Here is a 17,363-nt window from a genome sequence, read left to right as displayed (position 1 = left end):
GCTTGATTTATATTATTTCGGTTTTGGAGTCATACGCAGCAGTGCTCAGGGCTTACCCCTGGCTCTGTGCTCAGGGATCGGTCCTGGTGGGGCTTGGGGGGCCCTATGGAGTGATGGGGATCAAGGCCAGGTTGGCCTCCGGTAACCTGGGTAGCTCCCTACCTGCTGAACTAGCTCTCTAGCCCCTGGGGATGACTTTTTTCCTTTTTTTTTTTTGCTTGTTTGGGTCACACCTGGCAATGCACAGGGCTTATTCCTGGTTCTGCACTCCTGGCGGTGCTCAGGGGACCATATGGGATGCTGGGAATTGAACCGGGTCGGCCACATGCAAGGCAAATGCCCTACCCACAGTGTTATCACTCCAGCCCCCCGGGAATGACCTTTAAAACTGAAGTCCTGCTCAGGCTCTGCAGTGCCCACGTCCTCTGGGCCACACCTGGCAGAGCTCGGAGGGGCAGGGCTGGGCGTCAGGCTCCCGGCCTCTTGCACACAAGGCCTGTGCCCCACCGCTCAAGTAACAGTCCCGCCCCACATGTCAGTGAAGCCGCCTTTACACCTTCCCGGTCTCGGGCTGAGACGGGGAGCCCGCCTGCCTTGCACCCTGCCGACCCAGGCTCAATCCCCAGCAACCCAGAGTCCCCTGAGCCCGCCAGGAGTGATCCCTGAGCACAGAGCCAGGAGGAATCCCTGAGCACCGCCCCAAACCGAAACCTTTGCAGGTCTCGGGAATACCTGCAGTGTCCGTCCGGCTTCCACGTGCCGTCACTGCCTGGACGGGCTGTACGTGATGGATCTGCTCCGGCCGTGAGCACTGGGCAGCCCCACTGGCTGCCCTGGCTCCTCAGACCCCGACAAGGAGCTGGAGGGCCTGCTGTGTGTATCCCCTTGCCCCCCTGTCCTCGGGACCTGGGGCCTCTCTCCGCTTCCCCGCCTGGGTCCCGGTGCCCTGCAGTAGAGAGGAGCTGAGTCCCCTTCCCGGGCTCAGCCAGCGAGAGGGATCACCCCCAGTCACAGTGCTCCCCGCCCCCAAACAGCAATGCCTCACCCCTGATAGGACATCTGGGACCCCAGCCTGAGTTGGACCTGGTGGGCTGCCTTTAACCAGCTCTGGCCCAAACTCGAATGAAGGGGAAACTTCCTGCCTCTTTCCAACCCTGCCTCTTTCTCACGGTGTTTCCTGTGACCCTGGGCAAGACACGAATCTGTTTGAACCTCAGTCTTCTCATCTGCAAAAGGGAGTAACAATCATAAACCTAGAGTAAATCTCTGGGGAGCGTCTTGGCACAGTGAAGGGGGTGGAGCAGACGGCAGCCTCCGCCACCTGTGAAACTTTACCCCCATTAAGTCAGGGGCCTCCCATAGAGCCCAGTTGCCTCCTCTTTTTCTTCTTCTTCTTTTTTTTTTTTTTAAATTATTTTAGGGGCTGGAGTGATAGCACAGCGGGTAGGGCGTTTGCCTTGCACGCGGCCGACCCGGGTTCGATTCCCAGCATCCCATATGGTCCCCTGAACACCGCCAGGAGTGATTCCTGAGTGCAGAGCCAGGAGTAACCCCTGCGCATTGCCGGGTGTGACCCCAAAAGAAAAAAAAATTATTTTCAAAGAGTTGTTCACAGTAATTGATTACATTTACATTTAATTTTAACACCAGTCCCACCGCCATTACGCCTTCCTACCACCATTATTTTGAATTTTCCCACCACCACCCAAGTCTGTCCCTACTTGCCTCTTCTCCTTGACTGGGGTACTTAGGACAGTCCTGCAGAAACCCTGGACCCCAGGGGGCAGGTTTCCTCTCCCCGTTTGAATGAACTGACTTGGCCTGGGAGAGGCTGGCCAGTTTATCTGGATAAACAGGAGACAAGGACCTTCTGCCAGCTGGGAAGATGGCGCAAGGGCTGGAGGGTGTGCATGCTGGGTTTGATTCCTGGTACCACTCCGTCCCCTAGTCCCCCAGCTCCACTGGGATTCCCCATCAGTTCTGGGGTGGGAGCAGTATCAAACTGTTATCGGGAACGGTGTTTGGGCCCCCCTGAGCACTGCTTAGGGAGTTTCCCTTTCCCAGGGATGGTGGCGGGGGGTGGGGGGGGGAAGAGGAAGGATTTGCTGTTGGTCTGGCTGTGAGCCCTGTACGTGGATTCGCTTTGACCGCTTATACTTCTGGCATCCACATTCTCCTTGAGACTCAGCCGAGGAGACGGGCGTCAGGAATCAGGCAGGCTTCCCCATCGCGGGAGTTTATAACTCAAGCCGGGTCCAGATAAAATCTAGGAGTGCCCCCAGCTAGATCACATAGTTACAAATTGCATAAATGCTTAGGTGGAAGCAAACTAATTTGCTTATTAAACCTTAAATGATACAAAGGGGAGGCTCCGCGTCAGCCCAGGGACTCAGATCGTTTCTTCTGGGATCTAATCATAAAAAGACGACTCTGGCTCGCAGGCTCCACACCGTCTGCCGAAGTGAGCCAGTGCTTTAAAGGAGCGAGCACCTTGGCCCCTTACACCAGCCCCAGAGCTGAGGGTGATCGCCCCGGCCTCACAAAGGCGCACACCGAGGCCAAGGGGTCAAGTGGCTGGCCTGAGGTCACAAGGCTTGCTAAAGCTGGACTCAAACTTGCCTGTGTTTGATCTGTCCCGTAATTACAGACTTGGCCCTGGCAGGGCCGGCTGAGGCTCACGCTACGGTATTTGTCTTGCTGTGAAGTTTAGGAAAGGGTCTGAGGCTGTGTCCCGGGGAGCTGGCCGAGACCCCGGACACTCCCAGGGCTGCCGGTCGGGTCCAGGCCCTCCTTAGCTGTGGGTGGGATTTCCCATCCCAGCCTGGGTGTGATACCAGCTGGTGTGATACCAGCCTAAAACCCGGGATCAAGACTCCTGCCCTCTCCCTGCCCCCTGCCGCCCCGTCTTGTCTCGGGGCTGTGTGGGGAGGAAGTATTTAGAGGGGGAGGCCCCACTCTGCCTCCACACAGCTTCTGGGGGACGACACTTTCTGTGGCTCACATCACAACAGGGGGGGGTGGTTAGAGGAGAATAAAGGGGACCCCAAACCCTGAGTCTGGAACCCTGCTTCCAGGGCCATAGGCAGGCCTGAGTCAGTTCTCCCCGTGGCTGAAAACCTGGAAACGAAAGGACCTAGGCTGAAGTCTTTCTAGCTGTGTGTCTTTGGACAAGGTCCTTAACTTCTCTGAGCCTCTTTCCAGTCTTTCTCGGGGCATCACGTGATCTCCTCGCTTGGGAGATGAAATGAAATGACTTAGGTGGAATTCTGTTTTTCTAGGGCGTCTGCAGCACCGCCCTGCACTGCTGTGAAGAGCTGGCCACAGAAGGTGTGAACCCCAAATGCTCTTTCTCTGCGTTTCCTCCAATTGCTCAGGTGCTCATAAGAGACCGTATTGTCCCTTCAGAATCATTACCTGCCCAGGGACGGCTTTACCCAAAGGGTCTTCTGGGGACGTGATGGTGGGGGGTGTGGGGGCAGGAGGAGGGAGGTTTTCTGCCATTTCTACCATTTTCTACTATTGACAGTGGTAGATATGATTTGAGCAGGTTTTATGATTTTTTTTTCCTGCTTTTTGGGTCACACCCAGCAATTCACAGGGTTTACTCCTGGCTCTGCACTCAGGAATTACTCCTGGCGGTGCTCAGGGGACCATATGGGATGTTGGGAATCGGACCAGGTTGGCCGTGTGCGAGGCAAACACCCTATCTGCTGTGCTATCACTCCAGCCCCATATTTTATATTTTAATCCCCACTCCCCATTGGCATTATCAGGAGGTGCGTGGGAGTTTGTGTCTATACTGGTTTTTAGAGCACACCTACCTGTCCTCAGGGCTTACTCCTGGCTCCATGCTCAGGCATCACTCCTGGCAGGGTTTGGGGCAGGGGATGGAGCCTAAGTCAGCTGGAGGCAAGGCAAGTACCTGACCTGCTCTGCTAACTCTCAAGCTCCTTATCTCTTGCTCTTGCTCAGGATTGCTCATTGAGGTGCTCTGTGGATGAAATGAACCAGAGGTGCTCGGGAGCACTGTGCCGTAAGTAGCTCCAGAGCACTGTGGAGTGTGGTTGCCCACTCACCACCCCCCCACACACAGGAATTCTGTCTCTGTTAGCGGGAAGCCCTGCTGGACCTGTGCAGAGGGCAGAACTGGCAGGGCCAACCCGGGAGAGGGCAGCTCTTTGGGGGGTACTGAGTTCAGGGACTGAGTGCTCGTGGATGAGTGCCCTGTCATAACACTGCGTGGTAACACCCTGCACACTCACGCCAGAGAAGCCGTCTCTGGGGCTCCGGGGCTCAGGGAGAAGAGCGGCTCCTCTCTGCTCCGGGAGAGGCTGGGTGTGGCTTGAAGGCCAGAGCACGTGCCCAGCACGCGTGAGGTGCCGGGTTTCAGTCGCCAGTGCCTCAGGCAGACCCCAGCCCAGCACTGGCGGGAGCAGCCCCTAGCGACAGTGATGGAGAGAAAGAAGCAAAGGCGCGTGGAGTGAGGGTTCCCTGAACTCGGGTCCCTCCTCAGACTCGTCTCGAGCCTCTCTGCTGCCCTCCGGGCCCTGGAGGAGAGAGAGGTGGGTGGGAAGTGGCGGGAGGGGAGCGGGCGCCGTGCCCCCCGAGGACAGGAGGGGACATTCCAGGGGACCTTCTGGCCTGCAGCACATCCTCCGAGGCTGGCCCTAGTCACCCCCCGGCTCATCGCTCAGCCTCTGCCAGTGGGACCCGCCTGCCCGGGGCTCTGGGGAGGGGCCCTGGGAATCGAGGTCAGCCCGAAGTGCGGGGGTGCCTGCAAGCTCGGTGGGACCCGGTGGGTCTCATTTCCAGGCTTTTTTTTTGTTTGTTTGTTTTTTGGGTCACACCTGGAGATACTCAGGGGTTACTCCTGGCTCTGCACTCAGGAATCACCCCTGGCGGTGCTCAGGGGACCATATGGGATGCTATGAATCGAACCCGACCAGGCTCTTTTTTTTTTTTTTTTTAATTTATTGTGTGGTGGGAACTGAATGCAGGCCTGCTGCATGCATGCCAAGCCTGGGCCATGGCCCTGAGCCTCGTGCCAGGGACAGTACCGGGGAGCAGGAGGCTCTCCTCCCTCGTCTGGCCCACTCTTCTTAGACTGGGGGGCGGGGGAGGTCACCCCTGGTGGTTACTCCCAGCTCAGTGCTGCTGGGGCGTCGCTCCTGGTGGTGCTCAGGGCACTGTATATGGTCCTTGTTTATTTTTTTCTTTTTTTGGCTTTTTGGGTCACACTTGGCAATGCTCAGGGGCCACTCCTGGCTCTGCGCTCAGGAATTACTCCTGGCGGTGCTCGGGGGAACCATGTGGGATGCCGGGGATTGAACCTGGGTCGGGTACGTGTAAGGCCAAAGCCGTCCCTGCTCTACTATGGCTCCAGCCCCTCATTTGTTTGTTTTGGCTGTTGGGCCATACCCGGGGGCTCCTCAACAGTGCTGGGAGGGATTAGATAGCGCTGGGGATCAAGCCCAGTCTCTCGAGTGCCAGGCGTGCACTCCAGCACTCCAGACCTTTGCCTCATTGCCCCTTCGCCCGTCATCCCGTTTCTTCCTCTTTACTCAGTTTTAAGTCCTAATGATGCACTGTAGCACTGTCGTCCCGTTGTTCATCGATTTGCTCTAGCGGGCACCAGTAACGTCTCCATTGTGAGACTTGTTGTTACTGTTTTTGGCATATCGTATATGCCACGGGGAGCTTGCCAGGCTCTGCTGTGTGGGTGGGATACTCTCGGTAGCTTGCTGGGCTTTCCGAGAGGGGTGAAGGAATCGAACCCGGGTCAACCAGGTGCAAGGCAAACACCCACCCGCTGTGCTATTGCTCCAGTCCCGAGGATAATGACAAGGAAACTCCAAGCAACACTGAGGCTGCCCTGTGAGCTCACCTCGGGGCTCGACCCCCACGATCTCACCTCGTCCTGCCTGGCAGCTTGCTCGTGGGGACACCAGGACCCAGACTCAGGCAGCCCCTGAGTCTCACAGGTGGTCATGCGGCGAATCAGGCCTGACTTCTTCCCCCTTGGGGAGAAGTTTCAGTTCTTCAAGGGTTTGACAGACCCTCGGTGGCCCCGGACTGTGTGTTCGAGCAGTGGCGAGTGGAGCCAGAGATCTTGGTTCCTGATTTCAAAAATAAATGTAGCCCATTGTTGTTTTGATTTGCATCTCCCTGATGATCAGTGTTGTAGAGCATTCTTCCATGTGCCTTTTGACCATCTGTATTTCTTTTTTGAGGAAGTTTCTGTTCATTTCTTGTCCCCATTTGTTGGTGGGGTTGGAGGTTTTTTCCTTGTGTAGTTCTACCAGTGTCTTGTATATCCCAGATAGCAAGCCCCTAGCGGATGGACATTGAGAGTATCATGCTAAGTGAAATGAGTCAGAGAAGAGAGAGAGACAGACATAGAATGACTGCACTCACACAAAGTAACATACTATGAGACTGACACCCAAGGACAGGAGAGACAAGGGTCAGGAAGATTGCTCCTCGGGTTGGAAGCCTGCCTCATGAGCTGGGGAAGAAGACAGCTGGGATGGAGAAGGGATCACTAAGTCAATGATGGTTGGAGGGATCGCTCGGGATGGGAGATGTGTGCTGAAAATAGATAAAGGACCAAACATGATGGCCTCTCAGCATCTGTATTGCAAACCATAATGCCCCCAAGTAGAGAGAGAGTAAGAGGGAAGGTGCCTGCCATAGAGGCAGGGGGTGGGGTGGGGTGGGGGATGGTGGGAGGGATACTGGGAGCATTGGTGGTGGGAAATGCCCACTAGTAGAAGGATGGGTGTTCGATCATTGTATGACTGAAACTTAACCATGAAAGTTTGTAACTGTATCTCATGGTGACTCAATAAAAAATTGTTTAAAAAACCCACATCCCCAGCTCTGTGCTCTGCTGATCCAGTTTCCCTCTAACCGAGGTAGCAACGTCCTAAGTTTTATATGAAGTTGTGCGTGGAGAGGGTTTGAGTGGATAAATCTCAAAGTCCAAGCACAGCTTCCCTGTCCTCACCGTCACCCGTCACCTTCCTCTTCCTCTTCCTCATCGCCCCCTTCAGAGGCAGGCATCAGCCATTTCCTCTGTAAAGACCCAGACAGCAAATAATAGTTTCACCCTTGTTTCTCCAAAGCGGCCACGGACAGCACACTCATGGTGTTGTGTCTGTGTCTCAATAAAACTTTATTTACAAAAATAACGGACGGGCAGGATTTGCGCAAGGGCTGGAATTTGCTCCACCCTTCAAAGAGCTTGAGACAGGGTTGGCGGTGTCACCCGGCAGCAGTGGACCAGTGTCCGGCCAGGCTTCGGCGTGAAAGCCAGGGGAGCTCACTCGAAAGGCTGCAGATGTGTGTCTCAGCGGCAGGAGCTTGGGGAATCCACCCAGCTCTCTCAGGAGCACCATGAAGTGTTTGGGATGAAATGACATTTTTTTTCCCCCCCGAGGTCCAAATACCAGAGTTCTGCAGCAACTCAGCAGATGAGGGGGTAAAGTCTTGGGTGATTAACTGAGGATAAGCGTGCCCCCCGGGCCAGTTAGTTCCCAGTGTGCCATCCTTCCGAAGGAGGGTCTTTTTTTTTTTTTGCTTTTTGGGTTACACCCAGCGATGCTCAGGGGTTACTCCTGGCTTTGCACTCAGGAATTACTCCTGGCAGTGCTTGGGGGACCATATGGGATGCCGGGGATCGAACCCGGGTCGGCTGCATGCAAGGCAAACGCCCTACCTGCTGTGCTATCAGCGAAGGAGGGTCTTACACCTTCTGCTTTCCTCTGTCCTCTGGGGACCCCACGCCCCTTCTGATATGTAAATCAAGACAGCCGTGGCCCAGCAAGCACCTCATCCGGTCTGCTTCTCAGCACCCCCAGCTCTGTGCTCCCCTGGGCCAGTGACTGAGCTCACAAGCTCCAGGCTTCACCCCCTGCAGCCCTGGAGGCCCCCAGCATCCTGGGTGGGGTGGGGACCTCCCCGGCACCCAGGACCTTCAGCCCAGCTGACTGAGAACCGCTCTGGGGGCTCCTGGCCTCCGCACGGGAGGCCGGAATTAATGAAAGTCGGACTGATTTCACAGGAGAGCCGTGTACCGTGGGGACGATTATTGTCCCCAGAGGGACAGGGGGAAACTGAGGCCCCGAGAGAGCGAGCGAGCGCTTTCCCACTTTCTCTGGTGAGTAGGTAGGTGCTGGCTCAGGGGATCCTCTAACCCTGCCAGGCGCCCCCTGCCCTGTCCCCTCCCCGAGACCACACTCCGGTGGGTGGGTCCCCTCCTTTGGTGGCCCCCACCTCTGCTCGGACTCCTCCTCCCTTCCTCCCCCTGCCACTTCCTGGCCCGCCCAGGCTGGCTGACAGCGAGTGGCCCGGCCCGCCCTGCTCGGCCAGGGCCTGACTGGGTCCAGCCCTCCCGGCCTGCCAGGGCCGCCTCCTGTCGTCTGGGCCTCCTGCCCACCGCCCGCCCGCCCGCCTGCCCAGCAGGTCTAGCAGGTAAGTGACTCACACAGCCGGGCCTCGTGCACGCCTAGCGCAGGGACTCAGCGTACCCGCCGAGGGCGCCCGCCTGCCCCGCCAGCTGCTGCGACAGAGGGACCCTTCCTTGCCCGTGGCCTGCCCCGGCGCCGACACTGCTCACCCGAGGCCGGATCGGACCGGACCGTGCACCTGCCAGGTGGGTGTTTGGGGTCGAAGCTGCCGAGGCTGTGTCTGCCGCTGGGTCGCAGGAGGATCCGCTGAGAGTCACTGCGTGTGTCCGAGGGCAGGGGGGGGCTGTCAGCGGGGCCAAGGGTGTCCGTGGAGCGCGAGGGTAGGTGACATTGCTTTGAGGTCCAAGTCCCGGAGTCTCCTCGTGAACTCAGCAGACGGTCGGGTAAAACTGGGGTGCTGAGGACAAGCATGCCAGCAGGGCCGGTCCCAAGTGCTCCGTCCTCTCTGAACCGGGGCGACTCGAGGGCCGGAGCTGAGGACGACTCAGCCGGGAGCCTCGGTGACAGTGATGTGGTGGGCTCTGGCGGGGGGTGCCGAGGGGGGCTGCAGACGGAGCCTCTCGGGGGCACGTGAGCTTGTCTGGGTCTCAGAGTTTGATAGGAATTTCCATGTGGTCTGGAAGCCGACTTAGACCCACCGTGTCCTTCTCCTGCTGGGGAAACTGGGGTGCGAGGCTGGGAGTAAGCCACTGACCTGCTGAGTGCTCCCTGACCAGTGCTCCTTCAGTTCTCTCAGTGCCCCTCCCACCCAGTTCCTCAGCTCCATCCTCCTCCCTGTCGGGGACCCCTCCCTCCCCCGCCCCATCCTCACCGGCCCCTTCAGGAGGGAGAAGCGATGATTTCAATCACGGGCGTGACTGCTGGGGCTCCCGGGTGGAAGCCGCTGTCCGACTAGCCCCTGCTAGAGTCCCCCTGGGGACAGACGGCTCTGTGCCCTGGCAGGCAGCGTCGGTTGTTGGCATGGCCGCGCAATGCCAGCAGGACACTTGCTCCGTGTCAGGCACCCGGGGACTCCCGGGGGCCGCCTTGTGACTGTGGTTCCTGTCCGGCCGCCCGGGAGGGCAGGATGGCCAGGTTTAGTTATCCGGCTTGGCGGCGTGGAGGGGCACTGAGCAGGGGCCGGGGCTGTCTGCTTGGAGGCCGCCCTGCGCTGGCGGCCCCCGCCCTGCTCGGCAGCCCCATCCTGGGACGCTCCTGGAGGGGCTCTTTGATGGGGGGCCACACCTGGCGATGCTGGGGGTGAGTCGCAGCGGGCTCAGGGGCCCAAACTGCATCAGGGCCTGAGCCCAGGGCTCCAGCCTGCAGGTTGCACACCCTGGCCCTGGCACTGCCCCCTGCATGGGCGAGGGGTCAGGCCCGAGAGACTGAGCTTGAGGCTGGTGGGGGCAGGCCCTCTGTCCAGGCCCTGGGCACGGACTGCTGGAGCCTCTCTCCTCTCCCTGCTTCAGCTGCGTGTGTGTGTGTGTGTGTGTATGTGTTTGCGTGTATGCATGTGTGTGCATTTGTATGTGTGCATGTCTATGTTTGTGTGTGCTTGTGTGTTTGTGTATTATGCATGTATGTTTGTGTGTGCCATACATGTATATGTCTATGTGTGTGTGCATGTGTGCGTGTGTATGTTTGTGTGTGTATGCACCGGCACATGAGTACATGTGTGTGTTTGTGTGTGCATGTGTGTTTGCGTGTGCATGTGTGTGCTTGTGTGCTTATGTGTATTTGTGCATGCATGTGTATGTTTGTGTGTGTGTGCATGTGTGTTTGTGTGTTGTGTGTGTGTCTGTCTTTGTATGTGTGTGTATGTGTTTGTGTGTGCCTGTGTGTGTGTTTGTGTGTGTGCATGTGCACATGAGTGCGTGTGTGTGTGTGTGTGTGTGTGTGTGTGTGTGTGTGTGTGTGTGTGTGTGTGTGTGTGGAGTAGGGGGAGGCAGCTTTCCACCTCACACAGCCCTCAGAAGCAGAGCCAGGTCTGAGAGGGTTAACGAGCTCTATAGTCCCCTGAGTGGTAGATCCTGGGACTCCCAGGGGTCCTGCCTGACCATGGAGGCAGGCGAGGGTGGGTGAGGCCCAGGGAGAGGAGGGGCCGGCCTGACTCACTTTCCTCCTTTCGCGCGTCACGGGGGTCAGCCTCTGCCCCTGCCCCGGGGAGCTCTGCCTTGCTGGCTGGGGAGGGCCCTGGGGCTTTGGGGGAGGGAACCACACCAGCCGCGCCCCCGACCCCCGAGGTGGCAGGGCCCGAACCCGGGGCTGCCACCTGCATGCCCTGGCGCCCGCTCCCGGTCCCGGGCCTCGGTGGTGAGCAGGGCTGTGCCTCGTGCTGAGGCGCTGGGTCCACAGAGCCCGGCTGCCCCCTGGCCCGGGGGGTCTCCCCTGGGCAGTGTGAGATTTCCATCCCAGTGCTTGAGGGCTGGGGGCTCAGAGAGGTCAGGGTTGCTGCCGAGGCCACACAGCTGAGAGGGTGAGACCCCTTGGCTCCCGGCAGTGCACCCTGCACCGGGCCGGCCCCTCTCTGGTGTCTCCTCAGAGTCTCTGGGCACGGCGGCACCAGGTGGCAGGTTTGCTGGGGCACAGCTGCCCCCACAGCCTCTGGTCCCCACTCAGGGTCTCGGGGAGCGTGGCTGGCAGCTGCCCCAGACTGATGCCTGCAGCCCCCCGCCCACTCCCACTGGGGTCCTCACTTTGGGGCTCTTAGGGGTGACTGGTTGGCCCATTCACATCCCTGTCACCTAGAGGGGACAGTCCCCGACGTCTCCTCCTGGACCTTCTTCTGGACGGGCCAGAAGGTCCCCAAGACATTCCTGTCTTCTCCGGTGACGCTGGTGACCCTCCTCGGACTCAGCTCCCTGCCAGGCAACCCACCTGCCACACTCCCTCTGGCCTCCTGACAAGCCGAGGCCTCCTGACAGGCGAGGCTCAGAGAGGTGGAGTCACTCGGCTGGGTTCACAGAGCCGCCCGGGTCTCTGGTGTCATCCATCGGAAAGCTGGAGGAGCGTGTCTCCCAGAGCTGCAGGCTGAGGCCTCCCCGGGCAGCGCCTTCCAGGGCCCTCGCTGGACCGGGCTGGGCAGTGGTGGGACCTGGGTCCATGGGTTCTCCTGGTGTTTATTTCTGGGCTGTTCTGGTGCCTGGGGGTCAGGGGGTGCCAGGGACTGAGCCCAGAGCCCCTCCAGGGAGGTGGGGGCCCCAGCCCTTTGAGGCCCTGGGCCTGTAGTCGTGTTTTGCTGCTATCACAGAAACTTGGGCAAACCATGCCACCAGCAAGGACCCAGAGGGCCCAGTTGGGTGCTGGGGTTGATCCTTTCCTGACTGTGCTGGCCCTGGGCTACAGCCAAGCTGGGAATGCGTCTGTCTGTCTGTCTACCTGTCTAGTTATCTATCCATCTGTCTATCTGCACTGTACCACTGTCACACTGTTGTCCCGTTATTCATCGATTTGCTCGAGTGGGCACCAGTAACATCTCCATTGTGAGTCTTGTTGTTACTGTGTTTGGCATATCAAATACGCCACAGGGAGCTTTCCAGGCTCTGCTGTGTGGGTGGGATACTCTCAGTAGCTTGCCGGGCTCTCCGAGAGGGACGGAGGAATCGAACCCAGGTTGGCCGAGTGCAAGGCAAATGCCCTACCCACTGTGCTATTGCTCCAGCCCTATCTCTCTCTATATATATATTTAAATTTTTATTTATTTAATTGCCATGAATTACAAAGTTGTTCATAATTGAGTTTCAGACGTACAGTTTGTTTTGTTTTATTTTTCTTTTTGGGTCACAGCCGGCAATGCACAGGGGTTAACTCCTGGCTCCGCACTCAGGAATAATCCTGATGATGCTTGCCCCCATGTGGGATGTGGGGTGCTGGGAATCGAACCCCGTTCGGCTGTGTGTAAGGCAAACGCCCTACCTGCTGTGCTATCGCTCCAGCCCTATCTATATCTATTAATTTCTCTATTGATCAATCTATCTCTGTCTGTGTTTATCTGTCTATCAATCTGTCTTATGTTTTGTCTGGACCACACCTGGAGATGCTCTGGGCTTCCTCCTGGCTCTGTGCTCACAGGTCAGGCTTGGCCATGCTCAGGGGACCATAGCTGGTGGCCGGGACTGTCCCCAGCTCTGCCGTCCCCACTGTGCCATCTCTCTGGCCCTGGCAATGCCTTTCAAACCCACTGCGGGGGCAAAGAAATGGAGAGGAGAGAGGCAGCTGCCCAGGCAATGTGTGTGCCGGAACAGCTGTGGGTCCAGGGGTGGGGTTGCCATAGAGGGGGGACGTGACGACTCGGGGGAGCAAAGTTGAGTCTGGTCTGTGTGCCCAGAGGGACCCCCGGCCCTGCCCCCTCTCCCCAAGGAGAGCCACAGCTCCCTGGGAAGGGACACTTCTGGGGCGCACAGGCCTGCAGCAGGGAGAGGGTTGGGCCGAGAGCAGGCCCACAGCAGTTTCGGGCACTGTGTCCCTCAGCCACCCGGCTCTGGTCTCCTCCCACCCCTCCCCAGGAGGGGTCCCTCCCCCTTGCTTCCTTGTTGGGAACAGAGGCCGCTGTTGTTCCCAGGGTCCAGGGAAAGAGCAAGCTCTGGGCCACCTGGGAGTCCCCTCCCTTCCTGGGGCACCCAGGCCCCTCCTCCTGGCCCGTCCAGCCCAGCTCAGCACCACAGGGAGGCGCATTCCCCGTCTGGGGGGGGGGCAGGCAGCAGGGCTAGACGGCCCCTCTCCCCCTCTGCTCGCCCCCGTGCTGTGCTAATGAGACCTGACAACTCTGCATGCGCGGTGAGAACAGGGTTCCAACCTCACGGTTGGGTTAAACCGGGCTGGGATGAGGAAGGGGACCCTGGGCAGGAGGCCACTGCTGCCCCAGCCCACTCCTCAGGCTCTCTGTGACGCAGGGGAGCTTTCGCTTGCTCCCGAACTCAGTTTCCCCTCTGTGAAAAGGCTCATTCCTAAGCACCCCTCCTCCTCCCCTGAAAGGCTCTGAACGTCTTGAATGTTCGCCCCTGGGGTGCCCGCAGATTCCTGCCAGTGCTCCCGCCCTGCCGCCCCAGACCTCGAGGCTGGGTGCACAGGAATGTGGGAGATGGCCTGGTTCCCCGAACAGAAAACCACTGACCGCCGTTCGGCCCAGACCCAGTAGAAACTCAGATACCAGCCTTTGCCCGACTTTGGGCATCACGGGGTCCTACCTTCCTTCCTCCAGGCGTTTATTCTTTTTTTTTTTTTTTTTTTAAGTAAACAGATTTTATTTAGAGGCTTTTTGAGGGAAGGAGGAAGGCATAAGTGGAAGAAAGAATAGTAAGAGTAATGTGCTTAAGAGAGAACGCGGGCTTCTCTAAGGGTGGAGAGAGCTCTATACACATCCTAGCACTGGACACGAAAGCATGAAAGTACACATCTCAAGGGGGGTGATGCGGGCAACACATACGCTTGGGCACCGCATGTGCTTGGCCACGTGGGCACAAGCAGCACATGGGCTCAGGCAGCATATGCGCCCAGGCGTTTATTCTTGGAACAAGGTAAACTCTGGGGGCTGGAGCGATAGCACAGTGGGTAGGGCATTTGCCTTGCACGCGGCCGACCCGGGTTTGACTCCCAGCATCCATGTGGTCCCCCGAGCACCGCCAGGGGTAATTCCTGAGTGCATGAGCCAGGAGTAACCCCTGTGCATCACTGGGGTGTGACCCAAAAAGCAAAAAAAAAAAAAAAAAGGTGAACTACTCCGGGCCAGTTTGGGTTCACATCCCAGTTCTGATCCTTCTGATGGCGTGAACTGAGGTGAGTGACTTGGTCTTCATGTATCACCCCCAAAGGACAGTGATCTTGACATTGAACTTACCCGGGGTGAAATGAAGAGAGACCCCATTTCCGAGAGGGGCTCACAAGGGTGGGGGACAGGGTCCCTCCAATTTGGCTGCCAGACACTGTGATGACATATTTGCTGATTTATTCTGTGTGTGGGGGGGGGGCACAGTTGGTGGTGCTCATTGTTTGGGGTCTCTCCCGGTGGTGCTCCGTATGGTACTAGACATGGGACCCGGGACTCTGGCTGGCGAAGCCTGAGTCCCGCCCCACGGAGGCCTCTCCTGGGCTCAGGACCTCGTTGGTGCTGTAATGGCTCTGTAAACTGAAAATCAGTCCCACCCACTGCAGAGGGAACGATCCTAGGCTGAGCACTGAGCCTGGTGCCTCAGTGAAATGAAGGCCATTTCCTCGGTGCCTGGGCCGTCGGGCACAGCTCCCCCCCATTTCTGGGAAGAAATAGGGTTCCACAAGAACACCCCCGCGTCTGGGCGGGCCGTGATCTGCGCTGATGGGTAGACGGTTTCTTCCCTTCCCTCTCTGACGACAACAAACGGGGCCTCCTGCTGCAGTGCCGCCTCTCCTGGGATTTGGCTTCTTTTCCTTCCCCTGGAAACGGGAGGCCTGAGGCACTGGCCAGGGATTAGTGCAGAAAAGGGCACCTCACGGCATACTGACCTTGTCTCCAAAGCCCTACTGACTGGCTGAAACCACAAGATGTGAGGATTTATTGGTGACCGTGAGATTTCTTTTTTCTTCTTTTTTTTTTCCTTTATGGGTCACAGCCGGTGATGCTCAGGGGTTACTCCTGGCTCTGCACTCAGGAATTACCCCTGGCCATGCTCAGGGGACCTTAGGGGATGCTGGGAATCGAACCCGGGTCGGCTGTATGCAAGGCAAACGCACTACCGGCTGTGCTATCGCTCCGGCCCGAGATTTCTTCACTAACCAGAGAACAGAGGTCTGAGGGTGCAGTTTCCTGCTGGGTGCTGGAGAATTTGGAGAGCGCAGGCAGGGGATGAATGGGGCTAAGGCCAACCAAGTGCCAGGGCCTGGCAGAGCTCATCCTGGGCTCCGTCCTGGAGCCTAGGGACTGGCCAGCACAGCTTCTGGCTGCCCTGAGCTCGGAGGCGGGGTTTGGGCGAGAGCTGGTGAAATTCCACAGCCAAGTGGCGGTTTGTGGGGAAGGGAGCGAGTTCGCACCACCACATGTCACTGCTTTTATTAAGCTATGGTGATGCTTGTCACATGCAGGGCACTTCCGCCTTGCCTAAAACAATCAAGAAAAAACAAAACCACACCACCCTCCTTTCTGCTTTCTCCGGAATTCTGGCCAGGGTTTTTCCCCAACCAGCAAAGAAACTGCGTTTAGTTTTTCCGGCTTCACCCAGGGGGTGTGTGGCTTAGTGTGGGGGAGAGCTGGTCCTCAGATTCTTTTTCTTTCATTTTTCAGTTATATTATATATAACTTGCAGTGATATGTAATTATATATTCATCTATTTAGCCAGACAGCAAATTCTCCACTTAATTATCCATCCATTTGCCAATAATCTATCTTTCAATGATCCATCCATCCATCCATCCATCTAGTCATCATCCCTCCATTGATCCATCTATCCTTTGATCTATCTATCCATCCATGACCCACCCACCCGTCCATCTATCCATTCATCCATTAATATCCATATGATAATTTGGAGAGGTATTTGGGGCATTACTCTGTGGTGCCTGGAGTCTACTCCTAGCTAAATCCTTTGTTCTGACCCTTCGTTCGCTTTTCAAGCTGTCACTGTCACTGTCACTGTCATCTCGTTCCTCATCAATTTGCTCAAGCAGGCACCAGTAACATCTCTATTGTGAGACTTATTGCTATTGTTTTTGGCATACCGAGTATGCCACGGGTAGCTTGCCAGGCTCTGCCAAACTACTCTTATTCTTATTTTTTTTTGCTTTTTGGGTCACACCCAGCAATGCACAGGGGTCACTCCTGGCTCTGCACTCAGGAACCACCCCTGGCGGTGCTCAGGAAACCATATGGGATGCTGGGAATCGAACCCGGGTCGGCCTCGTGCAAGGCAAATGCCCTCCCTGCTGAGCTATTGCTCCAGTCCCCAAACTACTCTTAATAAGGATGTTTGTATGGTTTGCACCAGTGACCCGTGCTTGGATGCTCAGGACCACTTGCAGAGATGCTTGCTCCAGCAAGGCAAGCCTGAAGATTCCAAGCAGTGACGCGGCGGTGCTGGGACCTAGAGGTACTCAAGCCCCACAGGCTGTGACCTGAGGCGCCCAGGGGCCATGCAGTGCTAAGGGTCAAACTCAGGTTCTTGCACGTGTGTCAGCCTATGTTCTACCACTTGAACTTTCTTCTCACTCACCCACTGTATCCATTTTTACATCTATCGCCCCTCCTCCCGTCCACATAAAGACTTTTTTTTTTTTTACCGTGTGTTCATTTTGTGCCAGATATTGTATCCTGGAAGTCTGAGTCTCACCTTCCGAGAGAGCACGGTGAAGATGACAGACGATTGAGCAAGCCGCAAAGCCAGGCTCTGCTCTGGCCGCATCCTCTGCTCCTCTCTTCCTTTTCCTTCTGACTTACACCCCGGGACGCTCAGTGGCGGCTTTAAGCCGTCTCCCCGCACCTGATCTGTTGCAGGAGAGGAAGACTCGGAGATTAGCAGTTAACGATGTCACGGGACTCATGGGAGAATCTGAAGAGCTAATGCAGGTCGAGGATGACCCAGTGCTCGGTGGGCAGTAAGTGCTCAGGAAATGTTAGCCGGCGATGGTGTTGGCGGCAGGGCGGTGATAATCATACGTACATCAGCTGCAGTGGTGCCTGGTGCTAAGGACGCAGCGTGTGAAGCCGTGAACGGCCCCGAGCAGGCTGGCCCGGCCTCCCCTGGCAGGAGCGGAGGATCATGGGGCGAAGCCGAGCCGGGCAGGAGCCAGCCAGCCTCTCAAGGTGGGGCCGTCCAGGGGCCAGTCACCTCAACCAAGGGGCCGTGGGTGCTGGCCAGGCCATCTGGTGGTGAGGCGTGGGGGGTCCGGGCACCTCTGGGGAGCCCGGGCCCGCTCAGCTGCCTGTCTGGTTTGCCCAGTTGGGAGCTGGT

This window comes from Sorex araneus, chromosome 5, assembly GCF_027595985.1.
Source record: "Sorex araneus isolate mSorAra2 chromosome 5, mSorAra2.pri, whole genome shotgun sequence".
Classification (NCBI taxonomy): Eukaryota; Metazoa; Chordata; class Mammalia; order Eulipotyphla; family Soricidae; genus Sorex; species Sorex araneus.
Note: the sequence above shows the minus strand (reverse complement) of the source record.